Raw genomic sequence first — 20326 nt, 5'->3', positions numbered from 1 at the left:
TATCTTGCAAGTTAGAAATCGATTGGACAAATATACTAAAACAAACGATAAGCGCTAGCCGTTACGTTTGGAGGGACGTACGGACATTCATTAATTATATAAAATAGATAAGAATATTAATCCTATCTTATCTAGAATTATTGAATCATATATAATATTTTCAAATTCATTTTGGCTAAACCATGACAACATAAAAGACATGAGAATTTTTAAAAATAATTTTTTTGTAATAGTGAAAAACAAATTGTAAGCAGGGCTATTTTTACAGAAACAACATGGGTACGATATGAGAATGATATAAAGTCAATTTGTTTTGGAGACCTGCTAAATATTGATGATATATGTCTAGATTATAGAAACTTTAAAATCAAATCAAAGGTCAATTTTAATTACATGGAATTTTTGAGACTTCGAGGATTTGTTCAACACAATATTGCTATATATAGGTGTAAACTTTCAAAACCTCAAACTAAAATCAGTTCACTTTTTTTAAAGCCAAAAGTAAAGTCTAAACATTTTCATTACTTCTTATCAAATGATGATCAGAGGATAGAAAAGTGTAAGTCCTTTTTTAATAGGTATAACTGGGCGAAAATAAGAGAATTTGACATAGAGAGAGAGCGCAAATGGCAGAAAGTATGGACTTTGTCCTTTATTCCAATAAATATACGAGAATTCTCGTTTAAATCTATAAACAATTATAACTATTTTAATGCTAATATCGCTAATTTTAGGCCAGAGTCTCCAGAGTGTACACTTTGTATACTAGACCGGAATCTACCCGCACCCAAAGAAACTGCCCAGCACTTTTATCTGGACTGTCCTGTCACAACTGATATTACTACCAACTATTTCATAGACTTTCTACATAATATTCAACTCAATTTTGACGCAAGCTGGCTGTTAGTAGGAGTTCCAAAAACGCTCACAAGTAATATGATAACTGTTTTAAATATTGAAATTATACTTGTGTTATATTTCATCTTTCAGTCAAGACTGAAAAAAAAGCTTCCATTAAATTCAAATCTACTTGAATTTATTTCCTTTCAAAGGAAATTTTTGCTTAAAAACAAAAGGTATAAACTAGGATATGAAAAATTAACAACAATTCAATTTGACCCTGGATAAATTTTATTCCTACTCTGTTAGAATTCAGCTCAAGTATGCTATACAGGGTAAATACCTAGGTAAGGGACCAGTCGATAATGATCCTTCATTAATCCTCTGGCGACTCTTAAACCTAACAGGGTCAGAGCTGTCTACTATCAGAATACCTGTCCTTGCCCCACTCATCTTAATTCAGTCTGCCAAGCACATCTTATATGTGATACACTATTTCTTTGAGGCTTTATTGATGACTGGGCTCAGGGAATACCACAGGATGTCTGACTTAAATTAAAGGGGCAATAACAAGGTAAGGGACCAGTCATCCTCTGGCGACCCTTGTACCTAACAGTGTTAATAAAACTGTCCATGCCCTTCCCTTACTTATTCATTCTGCTAATCACATCTTAAATGTGATCCATTATTATTTTATGAAGACGTAAATTATGACTGAACAAAGGGAATGTCACAGTATGTAAAAATCTTTTCTTATAACCAATGTAATTTTGATATGATATTCTTTAATATACAGGGTGTACATAAATAATTTTTATCCATTTTTTTTTAATATTGTGAATGACTTTTAAAATAATATTGATAAACTTTAAATGTAATTTTTGTATGTAAATGATAAAGACAAATAAAGAATCAAATAATAATAATAATAATAATTATATAAAAACTTTAGCTTTTAAAAATGACACAATTTGACTAAAACAAAACAGTAGACAAAGAAAATATTTTTTAAAAAGTTAGCGATAAAATCAATCATAAAGGGATAAGAAATTAAGTTATTATTTGATAATATTTATATATGCACTGTTTTTTTTAATAGATTGATGTTATAAATATTATCCAGTATGGCTTCGAAATCGATTAATATTCGCTGGATTATAACTCATGTATGAAAAATCAAGTATAGCATCGTATTACAGACAATTTTCCACAAATATTAAAAAATCATTAAATTAATTCCAGTCTTGTTACTTAGGCCTTTTATCTCTCCAGGCCAACAAAAAAGATTTTTATCTTTTATAATTATTTGTTTTAATATCTGCGGAAAACTGTCTATAATACGATGCGATAAATGACTATTCTTGTCCCATCCTCAATCACAAAATTACTAAAAATCAAATTGATTTCTTTTTGGGTTGACTGTTTGTATTTAAAGTATCCTGATATCACTGGCTAATACTTTCGTGTTTTACGTTGATTTTCGAGTACAGAGTATAATAGTTAGACTTAGTTAGGACAATTTGAGGCTAGACCGATGTACTATATTTAGTAATTAAATAATCTGGAATAGCCATTACTCAATGATGTTATCAGTTATCTAACAGCTCTTGAATACAAATGCGCAACAAAGACTTATTTTACGGGGGATTTTTTAGTCAAGCTTTCATTTGATCTTCGCTTTTCCTCATTATTTACTGGCTTTTTTATGTTGCCTATAACTATGTTCCGGCATAACATGCACGTTCAGCCGTTTGCAGATTTTTAAGATCATACAAATACCTGAAATGTTACTTTTATATATGGATAAGTCATTGATTGTTTTGTCATATGGAAATAGTAAAATAAACATACATTAATAACTATTAACTAGGGTAATGAGAACAAGCGAATATGGATTTGAGTCCTTGGGAAGGTTAAAACACAACTAAGTTGTTGAGACAGATAGTTGAATTAAAAATATTAATTTTTACCAACCAATAAAGATTTTTATGTTTTAAGTCCCTAAAAATTTTAAGCCAACGAATACGAGAATGTGTTATAAAACATTGGTTATCAGTATAAGTTACAATAGTAAATAGAAAAATTAAAAGATTGATACCAGTTTTATTCATACCTATCATTTTATCATGCGTAGAAAATTGTCTGAATAACAATACGATACATGATTTTTTCTGTATAGCTGAGAACTGGTTCTAATCCAGAGGATATTAATCGGTTTCGAAGCCATACATACTACTAGAACTACAGTACAAAGTTTAATACCAAACGGTCAACAAATTGACGTTTACAACTTTTTTAGTATCTTTGCTACAACGAACTAATTTTTTCACCATAAGAAATAGCTTTGAGACAGCAGGTTGACGACCGTATTTAATAATAAATAAATATGTATTAAATGGATATAGCATACGTGGATATATTGAGAGTGGAAAATATGTCGTCAATGTGGGTTGTTAATATGGAACTAATGCATTAGTCAGTTCGATCATTCAGTAGGAGGGGATGGGATGGATTAAAAGGGGAGGATGGGTGGTATAGTTATTTTAGCCAGTTGCGGGCATTACTTTATTAAAGTACATGTAAATCTGGTGCAACATCCAAGTAATAATAAATCCATTGCATATATATGTACATTGTTTCCTAAATTTACGGGAACGGGAAGTAACGACAAAGCTTTCTCTTCACCCATATATGTCATAATTAATATTTTTACCTAAAAGTTACAAAATAACAAAAGATATAAATCAATTTAAAAAATCAGGTGTCTAGAACGTTTTTAGAAGGCAGGAATAGATACTCAACAATTTGAGAAATCTTCAAAAATAGTCAAATTATTATTCTTAAGTCAAATCATACTTCCCACAATATATTTTCATGTCGTAGATTGAAAATTCTAGAGTAGCTACACTACAAACATCTTTTATTTTCTAAACTTAGATTTTCCTTGAATCGCAAAGTATGAAAAATTAATGCAAATTGTGTTTGAGTGCGCAAAATTTTCAATGGTTTCAAATCGTATAATTCACATTACACAGGGAGGGAGGGATGGGGCATTAAACCCTCCAAGTTACATCATCTCTCATTAGTTGGCTATTTGTGTATAATAGTTGGAGAAGGTATACTTTAATTTATTTTTAATTAGTTGTTATTAAGATGATACATTAAATGAGAACAACGTTGAGTACCAATATAATCCAATGTCCCCTACCTCCCGTCCTGTATATTATTGAGTATTTGTGCTACAACCAAAATAGGTCCAAACTTGACCTAGAAATATTTTAAATTTATGTCATTAAAGTGTATCAACTAAGATTGTTTGGATTTAATATGTGTGGATCAATAGTATTTTAATATCTTAAAATATGCAAATATACAAGGGCGATATCTTCCATAAGTAGCTAAGCACAAAAATAATGAATTGACGGAGAAATTAGGTTTATTAGAGTGAATGTTCTGTTCTCATAAAAATAAATTTACAGATAAGTAATTCACAAAACATATTAATGTGTATTTGGAGATTTTGGAGCAAGGCCTACAGACTAACGGAGCAATTAATTTTTCACATTACATAAAGGAAAAACTATTACATTTGGACTCATAGAATAATGTTGGATCCATTGTTATAATATCCTGATTTGTAAAACTTCCTCCTTTTAAAACAGGGACAATCTTTCCTTGTAGTTGACCTAACCTTACACATAACAAATGCCTTGTACCAAAAACTTTGCATCAATTTGGACATTCCGTTTATACGAGATTCAAAATCGCCTCATAGGGTTAGGAAGAGCTATTGGCAGCCATGCGGAGCTTACGCGGCTCTACATACCTTACCCCATTATGATGATAGAGTGGACATATAATTTTAGCTGAAGACAATGCGGAGCCACCCTAAATAGGTCGGCTACAAACAGATGGAGTTAGAAAAGCTAAAGTTAAAAATTATTTTTTTTTCTTTATTTTGTTTGTCCCTGCACCTTTATTTGCAACATGGTATCACGTACTTTATGCTCCATTTATTTTCATTTATCGACGTCCCTGCATTAATCCTTACATAAAAGTAACATGATGTCTTTGTGTCTTTCTGGATGTACCAAAGGATCTCGCTAACCACTGGACCGATATGGTTCTCCTTTACAGCGTAGCTTCATATAGGTCCTAGAAAGATTTATACTATTCATTCATATAGGTGAGTCGACTTTCCTCTAGTGAGCGAGAACATCTACAATTAATCTTCACTGTTTATAAATAGATATTTCCAGACATGTAACTTGTTTATTTGTATTCCCCTGACCAATAAGCATCTTTTACATAGCATAGCGCATATAATGCCATTTCATGAACTGATATTTAATAATTAATTAGTTTAATGGACGGACCCTTTGAAAATTTTAAAAAATTGAAGACTATAAAATTGTATGTACTGCTTTTAGTTTAAGTTAAACTCAACCTCAAATACATCAAATTTAAACGCAATTTTAAAAAATGATAAAGTCAATCAAATTAAACATTTATACCTATATATTTCCTGAAAGTAAAAGTAAAGTTTTTTTATCAATTAAACTAATGTATTCGGAATAAATAATCTATAAATAAAAGAAATGTTCCATGGGTGTGCGAAGGGGGTGGTCAAAACCTCTTTTAAGTTTAAAATTGGGAAGGCCTAATTTTTTCTCTGCACGACACTGAAAAATTGACAAAATGACGTCCAAGTTTTTTTTGAATAGGGTAAAATGAAGGTTTAATACCTCTTTACCCCCCCCCCCTCCCCCTCCCTCCTGAACGTAAATGAGCCTAGGTACTATTTACAATTATGCCAATTTGTAAGTCTAAACGAAATTGTACATAAATATGTTGCAAAATTGCGCGTAAATACAGGATACAATTGAAGGACCTTGTTGTCCAAGGAATCATTCTAAATTCTAAATTAGGAAACAAAGCTAACCGTTACGGACGGACACTTATTGTAGAAAAGCTTCGCTTTTAACACTTTAAGAATAGATAACAAATACATTTTATTTTAAGAATTTAGGTTTGACGTCAACAATTGACCAAGAAACCCAGAAACCTAAATTGTTTTTAAGTAAAAAATTGTCAATCAATTTTAAATCAATCACTTTCATTCTTATTCATTCATTTATATATATAAAAAAACAAGAATGAAAACATCCATACAAACAATACAAATCAAGAATGCCCGAGCTACCAAGTACCCACGTCCCACACATGACTTAAAGTATTAAAAAGCGAAAAACTCCCACCATCCTCATTATTTTCAATTTATTTTAAATAAGGGATTCTTATACAGAGCTGGATCTTTAAATCATTTCAATGGTGCGCTAAATCGGGGTGCGCACCATTGAAATGATTTAAAGATCCAGCTCTGGTCACTTTTTCATTTTATTTTAACCCTGTTTATTTGTACCCAGTACCCAATATAACCAATGACCTATAGTAATAAAAAAACAAGTGAATAACTACCCCTGTCATTATTTTCAATTTATTTCAAATCAGGGATGGGGGAACTTTTACATTTTGTTTTATCCCTGGTAATGGCTACTACCAAAATAAATTATCTTCTAACCTTTAAAAATTAGACAAGCAATTAAATGAAAATTGACATCAGATAAATTTACTTATTCGTTTATTCTTACTGCATGTGCGATAAGATCTCTAGATCAACCGTTCAATAATTTTTTAGATATGTTTTATTTAGGTCCTCCTTTCCCCACAATTTGCTATCCCCCACAAGAAATAAAAATTATATTTTTGAAGAGGTAAAAATTAGTAAATTGTGTGTATGTATATGAAATGGAGACAAGCATAAGAATTAATTATTTGCCTATAGCAAACTTGTTAATCTTTAGTGGCCATACAAAATATTTAGAAGCCCAAATTGTCAACAAGTAGCGCAACAATAACAAGCCAACAAAATACTAAATAAATAGATTTTGGGAATTATTAACGATATAACCCATTCATGAACGATAAACTTAAGAACTAACCTTAATAAAAGAGAATACTCGCCTAAAAAAAATAATTTAGAATATAACTATAGGCGTCCAATGGGGGGTGAGGGGATAAATTGGTGTTTATCCCCCATAAACTTTGAAATCCCTCATTTCATCAACTTGAAAAAAAATTAGATTAACCCCCTGAACCCATAAAATTTTACCCGCCTAAAAAAGCTTTATCGTAACTGACAATAAAAATTTCAAAAATATTTAACAGTCAAAGTTATCATTTAAAAGTTTTAAAGGAAAATAGATTTAGTTCTTTTAAATCAAAAGTAGAAAATTTTTAGATTCTTTTACGACAAGAAACATAATATTAACGATAATGAATCTTGTAGCTTAATGTGTTTAAAACCTTGTTAGGGGGTCGATAGGGTGTTTCCTTAATATTGTTAATGGGTTTTATGCAAGCCCAACCCTCTTCTTGGAGATAATATTTTTTTAGATTAAATGAACATTCTTGCATGAAACAAGACACGAACATGTTAATATGCCCACAAGTTAAGAATTAAAGGGACAACAAAATATTTGAATTAACATAATTGTAGTTTATAGCTATCTATGATCCCTATCAAATCCTTACTTGTAATAGAAAACTTAAAATTAAATTCAATGATCAATGATATAAATTTAAATCAAACATCTAATGTTTGATTTCTGATCTTTTAAAATTATTTATTTGAGTTTTAGGCAATTTACCAAAAACATACATTGTATATGATAGCAAAGTAACAATTTACCATATACACCAATTTGGTTTGTCTGCACAAAATTTGGAGTTTTCAAAGTTTTAAAACTAGAAACAGAAGTTTTTCAAGATTTTTTTTCTGAAAGCACTTATCAAAATTGTACCTATTGACAATAGAAATATAAGAATAGAAGCATATTCTGAACCCTTTTTTCGTCAAATCTAAGAAGGAACATTTCTAGCAGACAAAAGTATTGTTTACTTTTGACTCAAGCTGATGTGGATTCTTAAAAAATGATAGACTTGCTACTCGATAGTGAGGCAAATTATTTTTGTGAAAAATCATCCAAAAGCACATTAAAAATCTACAAAAATTAAACAAAATCATATGTTAATAACCCATTTAAGATTTTATTTAATTTTTGTAAAAATTTTTTTATTCGATTTTGTAGGATTTTTCACAAAAATAATTTTGCCTCTTCAGTGATTAGCCAGCCTCACTTTTTTAAAGAACCCACCTCTGTTTGAAGCTTTCAAATTTAAGACGAAATTTTTGGGTAATTAATTCTGATTCCACAAAGCTTTCTACTAAGAAAATATACTGTTTACAGCTGACTTTTATCTATGTATGAAATGAAAAAAAAAACATGCGTTTGTAACAAAATGTGTACACAATTTGAACCAATGAAATTAAATGTATGTACCGATGCGATTCTCCTATTGGCTCAATCAGACATTACCTCTCTTTCTTAGTACCTTTATTCTATTTACGAACAAAATAAATCCTTTGAAAAATTCAAATAATTTCAAGTTTGAAAAGTTTCTTGTATAGCAGTAGTGAAAACATATTTATTCTATAAAATTAACCAAGTAAGTTATTCAATAGAAGCATAACGATCAGGGGAATCTTCACCAAATCTTCAGATCCTTTCGTTTGACCGACAGATCGACGGACCAAGTGGATTTTATACTTGATGCCAATTGGTATAGTGAATATTGACAAATAAAAATCTGCCGTCCATCCTTCAGCCTAGAAATTTTGACGGAAAGTCAGAGATTTCACATTTTATAGTAGCTTCGCTATTAAAAATTACCATATCATTTCATATGACTATACCTTATACATTATACAAAATAAAATCTAGGAATCCTTATCACTGTCTCTAGCCTGAAATGTAAATGTAATGTGCAAACATGCAATATTTCAAAATTACTATTTCAAATTAGTTCATAATGTTGAAACAAAACAGCCAAATAAATCTTCTATAAATTCTTATGGTATTAGGTTTTTTTTTGGCAAATTATTAGTATTATAATTCAGAGATCTAAAGGAATGAGACAATGTCCGATAAATTGATGTACATCCCCTAAGAAGGCTACAATTAATTATTGAAATGTTTGGACACTCAACTTCTTGAACTAACCAATCAAAATTTAAGTCCACAAAGTTATTTTCTTTCTAAACTTTGGAGACTAGTGTAAAAAACAGTCAATGTCTTTCTCTTTCTCATATGTTTTCTTCTTTATCGCTATTAATTTTTTTTGCTGGTTTGGACATATTTAGGATCTAATGATAATCTGTATTACTACAAGTTTTACTTACAGATAACCATAATGGGCGCCCAGCTATCTGCAAAATAGATCTACAAATATCAGGGAAATAGAGAAAGAATTATTTTGAACAATGAATTTAATACAAAGAATACTATAATGTGCAAAAAATGGGGTTATTCTAATTGAACAATTGACGACAAATTGATTTTCTCCCCTAAATTTCTGTAAACACTTCTGAAACCCTGAAATTCGGAGGAAGAATTGTTGGCGCCTCTTTTTTGCTGTTGTCCCCTCCCATCCTGTAAAATTGTGAATCTAACCTAGGGACAAAGTTATAAGTAGAGTATTTTGCTTTTTAAAAACCACATTATCTTAATCCATGTTTAGCAATTTATTTACATTAGTCTAAATCTAATCTTTAAAATCAGATAAACCATCGATAATTGTAAAGCTTTCTAAATTTAAGAAAAACTTATTCGCCCATAAAAGTTTTCTTTCTGTCAATAACAACTTTTAACACAATAACATTTCGTATAGCATTTTATTGATTTTAATTCCAGAACAATCTTGTCTATAAATCATCAAAAATGATATTTTAAAAGGAAATATGTTTATTTCTTACAAATGCATCATAAGAGAAGTTTGTCTAATTTGAACGGACGGACAAAAACTATTTATGGAGTAGCAGTACTACCATAATATGCTTAAATAAATTCCATTAATACTTTATTAATCTTGTACATTTGGCTTTAATGGTAACTTTGTTTACAACACAACTAAACTAAACACAAAAATTTCCTATAAATTATTTGTCAGATAAGGATAGTTATAACTTGGTATAAAATTATAAGGAGAAAATCGTCCATCAGCTGGGCTCCTCAAGAAAAATTGCGGGAAAATTTGAAAACTGTTGCCAGACTTACGTACAACATCTGGCCTAAAAATGGCGCCAGGACCAACGCCTATGTCAATGTCTTCTAATGGGTTAGGGAAGGGGAAGGTTTCAGGTAACTCAATGTCAATAGAGTCTGGGGTGGCAGGTTGGGTTGGTGTTGTGGTAGTAGCTGGTGTGGTCGTAGTAGCTGTAGTTGTTGTGGTAGTAGTTGTAGTGGTGGTTGTAGTTGTGGTTGTAGTTGTTGTTGTGGTAGTTGGCATTGTTGTACTTAACGTTGTTGTAGTAGTAGTTGTAGGACTAGGTGTTGTCATTGGTGGATAAGTTGGCCATGGTTTTGGTGTTGTCATGGGTGGATATGTTGGCCAAGGCTTTTGTGGTTTATAGTTCATGTTATGCTGAATCTTAACATGCTGGTAACTGCTTGAATATCCATTAGTGTTCTTCAAAAAAGGCACTCTTCATTTTAAAAATTTTATTTAATTTACATCCTTGTAAACATGATAATAGACAAACAAAATTAGAAGCAGATAGAAATATACAAATGAACAGACAGTCAAATAAACAGACAGACAAAAATATATATGAGTAGACAGACAATCAAACAAACATATTTATATTTTATATAGGCATTTAACTATACAAAAAAATATACAAACACAAATATATAGACAGACAGAAAAACATCACTCCCAGCAAAGGGAGCTAATCTTTGCATGCTAATAAGTGTAAAATAATGTAGAGTGTCCCTTATAACTGTACTCTGACAACATGTTTGGTTTGGTTGGCGGGAAACTCTGAGAGCCACCTGTCTCGCCCAGCGGACCATAGTTGAAGAAATTCTGGGATGGTCTATAGCTGCCGCTGCTATTGAAGGTACAACATTTTTTACAATAGTGCATAAAGTTAAAGATACAATAGTGTACGTAAAAGCCTGGCTACTTTCGTACCGATATTCGAAGATAAAAAAGAACACTAAACTGTAATACACTTATTTTAAAGAAAATATAATTTTGTTGTGTAAAAATGCTGACATTCCTGCTGCCCGATGAAGGATAAAATCCTCCAGAAGGTTTGCTGGCCCATCCAGGTTTGTTACTCCATCCAGGTTTACTACCCCATCCAGGTTTGTAGCTGCCAGAAGGTTTACTACTCCATCCAGGTGAATAGTGGTGACTCAAGGCTCCTTGGAGGGAACAGCTAGCCCACAAAATTATCTAAAAATAGAAATAAATGATAAACCGTTTGCAAACTTAATATTTGTCAATATTATCTACAATTTAGGTTGTCTGTATTAGAAGAAGTAGGAAATGACACAAAATAGCAGAAAACCAAGCAAAGACTTAAATCTAAAATAAACTAGCTTAACATCATCCCGGGTCCTATATAAAGATTCCTCAAAATTGGGAACTCAAACGGTTTAGCCGTTTATCAACATCGTAATGACAAAAGAATACTACTTTATAAAATAGGATAAGTTAAATTGCCCCAAAAAATGTTAACATTATTAAATGCTTCCTTAAAAAATGTTTATCTTGTTTTTAATCTTATTGACTTATTCCTGTATACCTGATTCATTTAATATCAAATTTTCTGACAATTTAATCAAAAATTTGAAATGTTGTTAAAAAGTACACAATATATCTTAATTATTAAACAAAAAGTCTCATTTAAAACCTTTATCTAATCCCAAATCAATGTTCTGAGTTCTTTCTTATGTTTTGAGTTTTTGTGAGTGTTTCTTTTCAAGTTTACATTCCCTATACATATAATAGACAAATGAATATTGAACAGTATACAGTAGATTTTTGGAGATTCTTTGACATATTAAAAGTCGCCTCAAATCACTCTACCATGCTTAAAAAGGGATAAGACAATGGCTGATAAATTGATGAACATTACAAATGATGATACATAATATTACCCACTCAGTAAATTACAATTACTGGTTGAAACAATTGGACACTCAATATCATAAACCAACCAATCAAATCAAAGAAAAACATGCTGCCAACCATTCCATAATTAATAGTCTATTATCAGAAATGAAAAAATGCCACAAAACAGTCAACTTTTTATCTATTAAGATTAGGCCGTTTTTCAAATAAGATATACATCTATAAGACACCCTTTTGAAGTATCCATTTAAATTGGAAACGACCTCTTGTATTATTTATAATATATTTATTTGACTGGATGACTTTAATGAGTTGATTTCCATATATAAAAGGAACATTATATATGAGTGTGTGTTGATGTAGCTTAAGATCTCACTAATCACTGGACCATTTTGGTTCTCTTTCACAGTGAAGCAGCTATGGGAGGTTTATGACTATCTGGGGAGTGTACCTTCACCCTCCCTAAAAAATACACATTCAAATTTCTTTTTACTTTTTATATGCGTTCAATAAAGTGAGGTGGCTATATGGCTTTTTTTAGGTAGGGTGGGGGGAGGGTCATAATAATCTTATTGGATATTATATTCTTATACTATGAGTATAATAAAGTGAGGTGGCTATATGGCTTGTCTTTTTAGGTGGGGTGGGGGGGAGGGTCATAATAATCTTATTGGATATTATATTCTATATACTATGAGTATAATAAAGTGAGGTGGCTATATGGCTTGTCTTTTTGCCCCACAAAATGTAATCTTAAACCTAGGAATTTAAACCATGTTTAAAAAGTGTTTATAGAATACAGCGGGAAATCTAATTAGCTGATTAAAATGAGTCTTTTTGCTTTTGTAAAAAATAGTACATAAAATTGTTATGGAATATTGACAATACATGTTAAAAAAAGGTGTTTTTGTTGTTTACCAATCACGTAAAACTTTGGTAGCTCAAATAATTTTTAAACAGTGAAACAACTCTGTCAGTCAGTCCGTAACACTATGAAGAAAATGTAATTTTCTCGACTTCTACACAAAATAAACTCACAAATTTTTTTAGAAATCAATAATGAGCATCCAATATATAATTTACTTTGTCCGTTGGTCTGTCAGTCCGGCTACAAAATATTTATTCTTGATTTAAACATCTGCTTTTTAAATCATCTTTAATCCGTATGGATGTAGTTATCCTTGTTTTAAATATATTTTGTTTAAAAGTTGATGTTTTACAAAAACTTCTTCTAACCTAATAATGTAAAGAAAGGGAAAGATAAAAATCTTTTGTCCGACAAAGTCAACATTTTAATATTACAACCTTTTTATGAACAGCTTTTTTGTAAATATTGTTTTTCCACTTTTTGTAAAGAAAAATAAGAGATTAGATATTATAATTACTTTTCTCGTATTCATTCGAATCCGGTGGATAGGAACCGGTTCTCATCCATACGATAAAACTATGTCTAGCATCGTATTATATCCAGTTTTCTACGAATATAGAAATGTACAATCATAAGATTAAAACCAGTTTTTTTAGCCGGTGCCTCCGGCACCTCGGGGCTAAAAAAACTAGTTTTAATCTTATAATTGTACATTCTATATCCGCGGAAAGCCGTTTATAATACGATACGAGAAATAACTATTCTAGATTTGTGTATTTCTAGTAGCATAGCATGGCTACTTTATAAATGTCCTTTCAGCCGTCCGTAAGTGGCAAATATAGTTTAACTATATTTTGGTACAAAAAATGAATTGTCTTTAATGCTGTTTTTACTTAATTGTCAGATTAATCTATAAATTTATATTGATATTTAGACAGTTAACTACATTAAAAGATAAACAGGTAATTCATGAAGGAGAAAAGATATTTGATTGATTCTACACTAGTACCCAAAGTTTTGTTACACCGTTCTCTTATTCTTTGACTTTAAACTCTGGATAATTTTATCAAATTTTGATTGGTTGGTTCATTGAGTTGTCCAAACATTTCAGCTAATAGTTTTAATCCACAAAATATGTAGTTTTATGTTTCATCATTTTGGATGTACATCAATTTACCATCCATTGTCTTATCCCCTTATATCCCTGCAGATAACTAGATTGCTAGATAGACAGTTATATCTCCAGGATGGTCCCTAGCTGTGTGAGGTATTGGTGTGGCAAAACATACTTGACACCTTCCAGTTCAAACCAGGGATCTAAAGGAATAAGACAGTGGCCGATAATTTTATGCCCATCCCCAATGGTGATACACAAAAGTACCCATTCCGAAGATTACAATTAGGGGTTAAAACGTTTGGACAGACACTCAACTTAATGAACCAATCAATCTAAATTCAATAAAAGTACACAAAGGTGTTGAGCCTTCGAATACGAAAACGTTATTGTAAAAGTTTGGGGACTAGTCTAATAAACAAGTCAATATCCCTCCCTCCTTGGTTAAAACCAATATGGTTTCTTAGATCTTAAAATCACAATAGAATCCATGAGACTTAAAAGTCATATATAGGCACAAATCATAGTTTGTTAATTTTATATTAAATCTAGATGGCATTTAAAAGGACCACCTAGGTTATAATTCAAGATTTTTACAATAGCTTTTACAAATTCGAGTAAAATAAGTTGTTTAATTTGAGAAAATACACAAAAAGACTCAAAAGCCTCTTGTACATAATAAAAAAAGACATTTAAAAACATTTATAGGGGCGTGCTGCAAAGTCAATAACTCTAAGATTTTTTTCACCCCCTGGTTTGTTGTAAACTGATTATGATTTATACAAAATGATAATAAATAATCCAAATCATGAGCATTATCTATAATACAAAGTAGCTTGATGTCTGTCCGTCCGTCCGTCTGAAGCTTAAGATCTCGGTAACCACTGAACCGATCAGATTCTACTCTTTAGGGTATATACCTATTGGTCCTGTGGTGGTTTTAAGCTATTTTCTTGGGGGGTGGGACACCCCCAACCCCCAAAAAACAAAAAAAATCCTTTAACCCCCTTTTTTTTACTAGGCATCAAGGCGTCAGCCAGTAGCAGAGCCTATTTTTTAAATTCAAAGGCATCAAGGCGTCAGCCTGTAGCAGAGCCTATTTTTTAAAAAAAATTCTATATAGGGGGGTTGACTTCCCCTTACCCTATAGGGCGACGCCCCTAGAGGCTAGGGGCGAAGCCGCGGGTGAAGCCGCTAGTATCTTAAATAGCAGCTGTAAAAATGTTATTCACGGTATACTGGACAGAGAGACAAAGTAACTTATAGAGTGGCTTCGCTACTAATAACTATCTGTTATATTGAGGAATTCAATAAATCAATATCAAATATCATACTTATAATATGTTCTACATATTTCTGGATATCAACATTCTTATTGACAAATTTCTTAGGATATTTAGATGTTACGACATTTTTTTTTGTTAGTAGCAAAGCTACTCTATAATTCAAAATTTCCGTCTGAAATGATAAAGAGGAAACGTGATTTTCTAGGCTTCTATAAACTAGACGGCTGAAATGTCATGTCAAAATTCAAATTCATGAAATTAAGTATGAAATATCTTTGTCGGTCAGACTGTGTTGATCTTAATGAGTTGTTGTTAGTGTGTTATTGTACAGACGAACCTAGTAATAGTGTCTAACTTTTTATCTTTGTGACGTAACAAAAATCCATCTCTTTTTTAGGGGTTTCCTTTCCCACCTCCCCTCTCATCCTTCGTTTTTTGTTACGTCACAAAGATAAAAAGTTAGCCACTATTACTAGATTCGTACAGACACATCAAAATTTATAGAAAAACTTCACTTCTAAAAATGTAAACGTCAGTAACATTAAAAATCTGTATGTAATCTGAGGATTTTAATTTTGGATGATCAAGTTTTAGATTAGAGCTTAGCCTAGCGGTTACCAAGTATAGTCTTAATATAATCACAGTACTGAAGCAGATCATCTGTACAAGATTGCACTGGTGTAGTAAAACTAGATATATTGTTTAGGAACTGCTTATTAATCAGAATATCAGTCAGATAGTGTGAATATGTTTAAGCTAATCATAAGAAATTTTACTATATAAATTTTTCAACAGTAGACGTTTATAGATCATTGGTTTTAGGCTATTTTGTTGTTTAAAAGTCTAGAAATTTTTTGAGCTATTTTTTATACTTCTCTCTTCGAATACAGATCCCTAGAAGCAAAGGCGAAGCCGATAGTTATATTAAAAAGGAGAAATAAACCATATATTCTTCAAAGCCTCTCCTTTAGGACAACCAACCATCAATTTAAATTTTGTTTAATGCAAGAAAGAATTAATAAACTAATACTAATTTTATTTCTGTTAAGGGTTGATCTTCATAACCCCCTTCTCCAAACACCCATCTTTAAACATGGCGTTTTATAGGAAAGGTTGACCTATATGAAGCTTCAATTTAAAGTATCAAAATCAGTTGGCACAATATTTACCAACAGACAAATAAACCCTCCATCTTTCATATTATTTGCTTGGAATAGAAACTATATATGGTGTAGCATTCTTATATAAACCTAAAAGATTTAGTTGTATTGCATGCACACTTAAAAATCAGGCAAATTGATTTTTCATCTAATCTTGATGTTTCAAATTTTTTAGTAGCGAAGCTACTCTATAATTCACAATGTCCGTCCGTCTGTCCGTCTGTCCATCTGTCCGTCCGTCCGTCTGTCCGTCTGTCCGTCCGTCCGTCCGTTCGTCCGTAATTAATGAATTGGGGGAAACGTAATTTTCTCGGCTCCTATAAAAGATAGAGAGCTGAAATTTTTTGACAACATTCAGGAGCACAATTAACTATAAAATATCAATGGCGGTCGGACTGCATTTTAGCAGGTTTTAGGCTATTTTTTATATTTTCCAAATTTTCCCCATATCTTTGGTGTTTATGGTCCGATTTTCAAAATTTTTTCAGTTAAACATATCAAAATTAAATTTCCCGTCATTTGAAGAAAACAACAATGACGGTCAGACTGCCTTTTTTCAGGTTTTTGGCTATTTTTATGTTTTTCACATTTTTCCCCATATCTTTGGTGTTTATGGTCCGATTTTCGAAATTTTTTCAGATAAAGATATCAAAATTAAATTTCCTGTCGTTTGAAGAAAAGAACAATGACAGTCAGACTGCGTTTTTGCAGGTTTTTGGCTTTTTTTATATTTTTCACATTTTTACCCATATCTTTGGTGTTTATGGTCCAATTTTCATAAATTTTTAAAATATAAGGTTTTTGGCTATTTTTATATGTTGATATATTTCTCCATATCTTTGGCATTTTTGGTCCAATTTTAAAACTTTTTTTGCATTAACAGTTTCAAAATATTTTTTCCATTGTTATGTGCATCTAGTTTGTAATTTATTTTAACCATCTCCATCATACAAAATAAAACAAGGTTTCATGTTTGGAGTTTTCATTTGTGAGGTCTAGGAAAAAAATCAGACTTACACAAAAGATTATAATTATAATCTTTACACAGAAAAATGGCACGAGGTGAGAGTTTGAGGGGGCAAAATGAGCCGACCAGCGATTTTTGACGGTGCGCAGCGACGTCGTGCTTCATCCAATCCGGGATTTTTTTTTCTTAGACCTCACAAATAACCAGACTTAGGTCGGGCAAAAGGTCCCGTGAGATTATCTCAAACAGTTTGGGCGTGATGGCCCAAAAACCGCAAAGAATGGCCTAAAAAATGACCGGCCTGTCATTTCATCAAAGAAATCCATCAAAAAATCACAATTTGAAATTTTAATTAATTAATAACTTTTTTCTCATAAGAGATAATGACACAAGACTTTCACTTGGTAAAAATTCAGCATTGTGGGCCGCCTAGACTTTATATTTGGTGACCCTGGGGTGACGGGTTCAATGCCCCCCACACCCACGAAGTGGGCATACTTTTGAAAATCACGTTTTTTCAGGTTTTCCCCTTTAAGGAGGGGAAGGAGTCGTTTCAGAGACTTCAAGCATCTCTTTGATGTTGAACAACTTTTTGAGGCGGACAATTCTTTATTTATGTTTCATTCGCCTCCGGGTGACCGTTTAGCCGTTATTCGCCGCCGAAGGCGTGATTTTTGCCGATTTTAGCCGTTTCCGAGGTTTTAATGGACATTTAGGAGGTGAAAGAGTTGTCCAATCAAGTTGATGATGAAGTATATTTTTGTAGGCAATTGCATTGGCTAAATTTCATGTGAAGTAAAATTTTTTGTACCTTTAACCCACAGTGCCTTCGAAGGTGCTTTGACTTTAGTGTCAGAACCTAAATTGGGACATAGTGCATTTCATTACCCTAGGTTAGGTAACTTCATTTCACTTTTCAATAAAATCTAAAATGCAGCGGTTTTTGAGAAAATTAGATTTAAAAATTTCGAGTTCAATTTTCACCCACTAGGAGTTACCGCATAATCATGACAAGAAAAGCAAAGATTATTTATTTAAAATTTTGAACAACTTTGCTTTTATAAAGTTAGTCATAAAACCCCTCTATATATGATTTATTTAAGGCTGAATTTCCGTGACCTTAGCAAAGCAATTGATATAAATGGCCATTAATTAACTCACTTCAGGAGTGGTTTAATGAATAACTTTATAAAAGCAAAGTTGTTCAAAAGAAGGTGTATCAACAATTTTTTTTATAGCTAGCCGGTTCTTTTAGTAAGTAGTAGATGTAAAATTTTTCATAGAATTCAGATATGCAATCGGTTTTTTTGTAGACCTCTTATTTTTTAAGTAATTTAAGTTTAAAAAAAAAAAATTAAGTCGATTTTAAGGTACTAAAATGCAACAAAAAAAAGAAAGAAAATGGTCATTATGAACAAAAATAGTAAGATCTTTAATTTGACACCTTACTTTCAATTCTGTCAGGTAATTATTGAAAAAATCGATTTTTTTAAACCCACGAGAATAAAAAATTTGAACTTAAATTTTATTATTTCACAGGTAAAAAAATATGGGTTCATATATACCTTTAGAATCAGAAAAATATTACGAATCCATTGTAAGCAAAATTGAAAAAAAAAGTTTACAATATAGTATATAAACTACAATAACAGGAATTATATGAAAATATCATATTATATTGTACAGGCAACGTCTTAATTCTTGAATTGAGTATAAAAATGGGAAGGGGGTAAAGAGGGGGTAAAAAAGGGAAGACGATAGTGTTGCCTGAACAAAAAATATAATTGGCCATTTGATTATTTTTTTATTTTTTTACTTTTTTTCAATTTTGCTTACAATGGATTCGTAATATTTTTCTGATTCTAAAGGTATATATGAACCCATGTTTTTTATGTCTGTTTGAGAAAATATTTAGGTCTAAAGTTTTTATTAAACCGAGGTTAAAAAAATAGATTTTTTCAATAATTACTCAACATAATTTTAAAAGTAAGGTGTCAAATTAAAGATCTTACTATTTTTGTTCTTACTGGCCATTTTCTTCTTTTATTTTGTTGCGTTTTAGTACCTTAAAACCGACTTAATTATTTGGATCATATGAAGGAAATGAAGTCATTCCTTAAAAGGACAGAAATTTCATTGCAAAAAGGACAGAAATCATCTTCCTTTTTCTCAGATAAGTGAAATATAGACAAAAACCACTCTCCTTTTTCTCACATATCTGAAAAAGATAATAAAAATCAACTTCCTAAATCTCACTTAATCTTCCTAATCCTAAGAAAATTAACCTAGTTCTTCCAAATTCTACCTTTTCATAACAAAGTCTACCTTTCCCTTACACATTCTCACTTATTCTCAGATAACCTACCTTATTCTAAGAAATTCTTCCTAAATCTAAGAAAATCTACCTTACTCCCCCAAATTCTTCCTTGGTTTTCCAAATTCTTCCTTATTCTAGGAAATTCTACCTTATTCTAAAAAATTCTTCCTTATTCCAAGAAAATCTACCTTATTCCCCCAAATTCTTCCTTATTCTTGGAAATTCTATGTTATTCTAAGAAATTCTTCCTTATTCTAAGAAAATCTTCCTAATTCTCCCAAATTCTTCCTTATTCTAAGAAAATCTACCTTATTCTAACAAATTCTTCCTTATTCTAAGAAAATCTACCTTATTCTAAGAAATTCTACCTAATTCTCCAAAATTCTTCCTTTTTCTAAGAAAATCTACCTTATTCTAAGAAATTCTTCCTTATTCTAAGAAATTCTACCTTATTCTAAGAAAATCTACCTTATTTTAAGAAATTCTTCCTTATTCTAAGAAAATCTACCTTATTCTAACAAATTCTTCCTTATTCTAAGAAAATCTACCTTATTCTAAGAAATTCTACCTAATTCTCCAAAATTCTTCCTTTTTCTAAGAAAATCTACCTTATTCTAAGAAATTCTTCCTTATTCTAAGAAATTCTACCTTATTCTAAGAAAATCTACCTTATTTTAAGAAATTCTTCCTTATTCTAAGAAATTCTACCTTATTCTAAGAAAATCTACCTT

This window comes from Acartia tonsa, chromosome 3 (genome assembly GCF_053477335.1).
Source record: "Acartia tonsa isolate MP-2025a chromosome 3, ASM5347733v1, whole genome shotgun sequence".
Taxonomy (NCBI): domain Eukaryota; kingdom Metazoa; phylum Arthropoda; class Copepoda; order Calanoida; family Acartiidae; genus Acartia; species Acartia tonsa.
Note: the sequence above shows the minus strand (reverse complement) of the source record.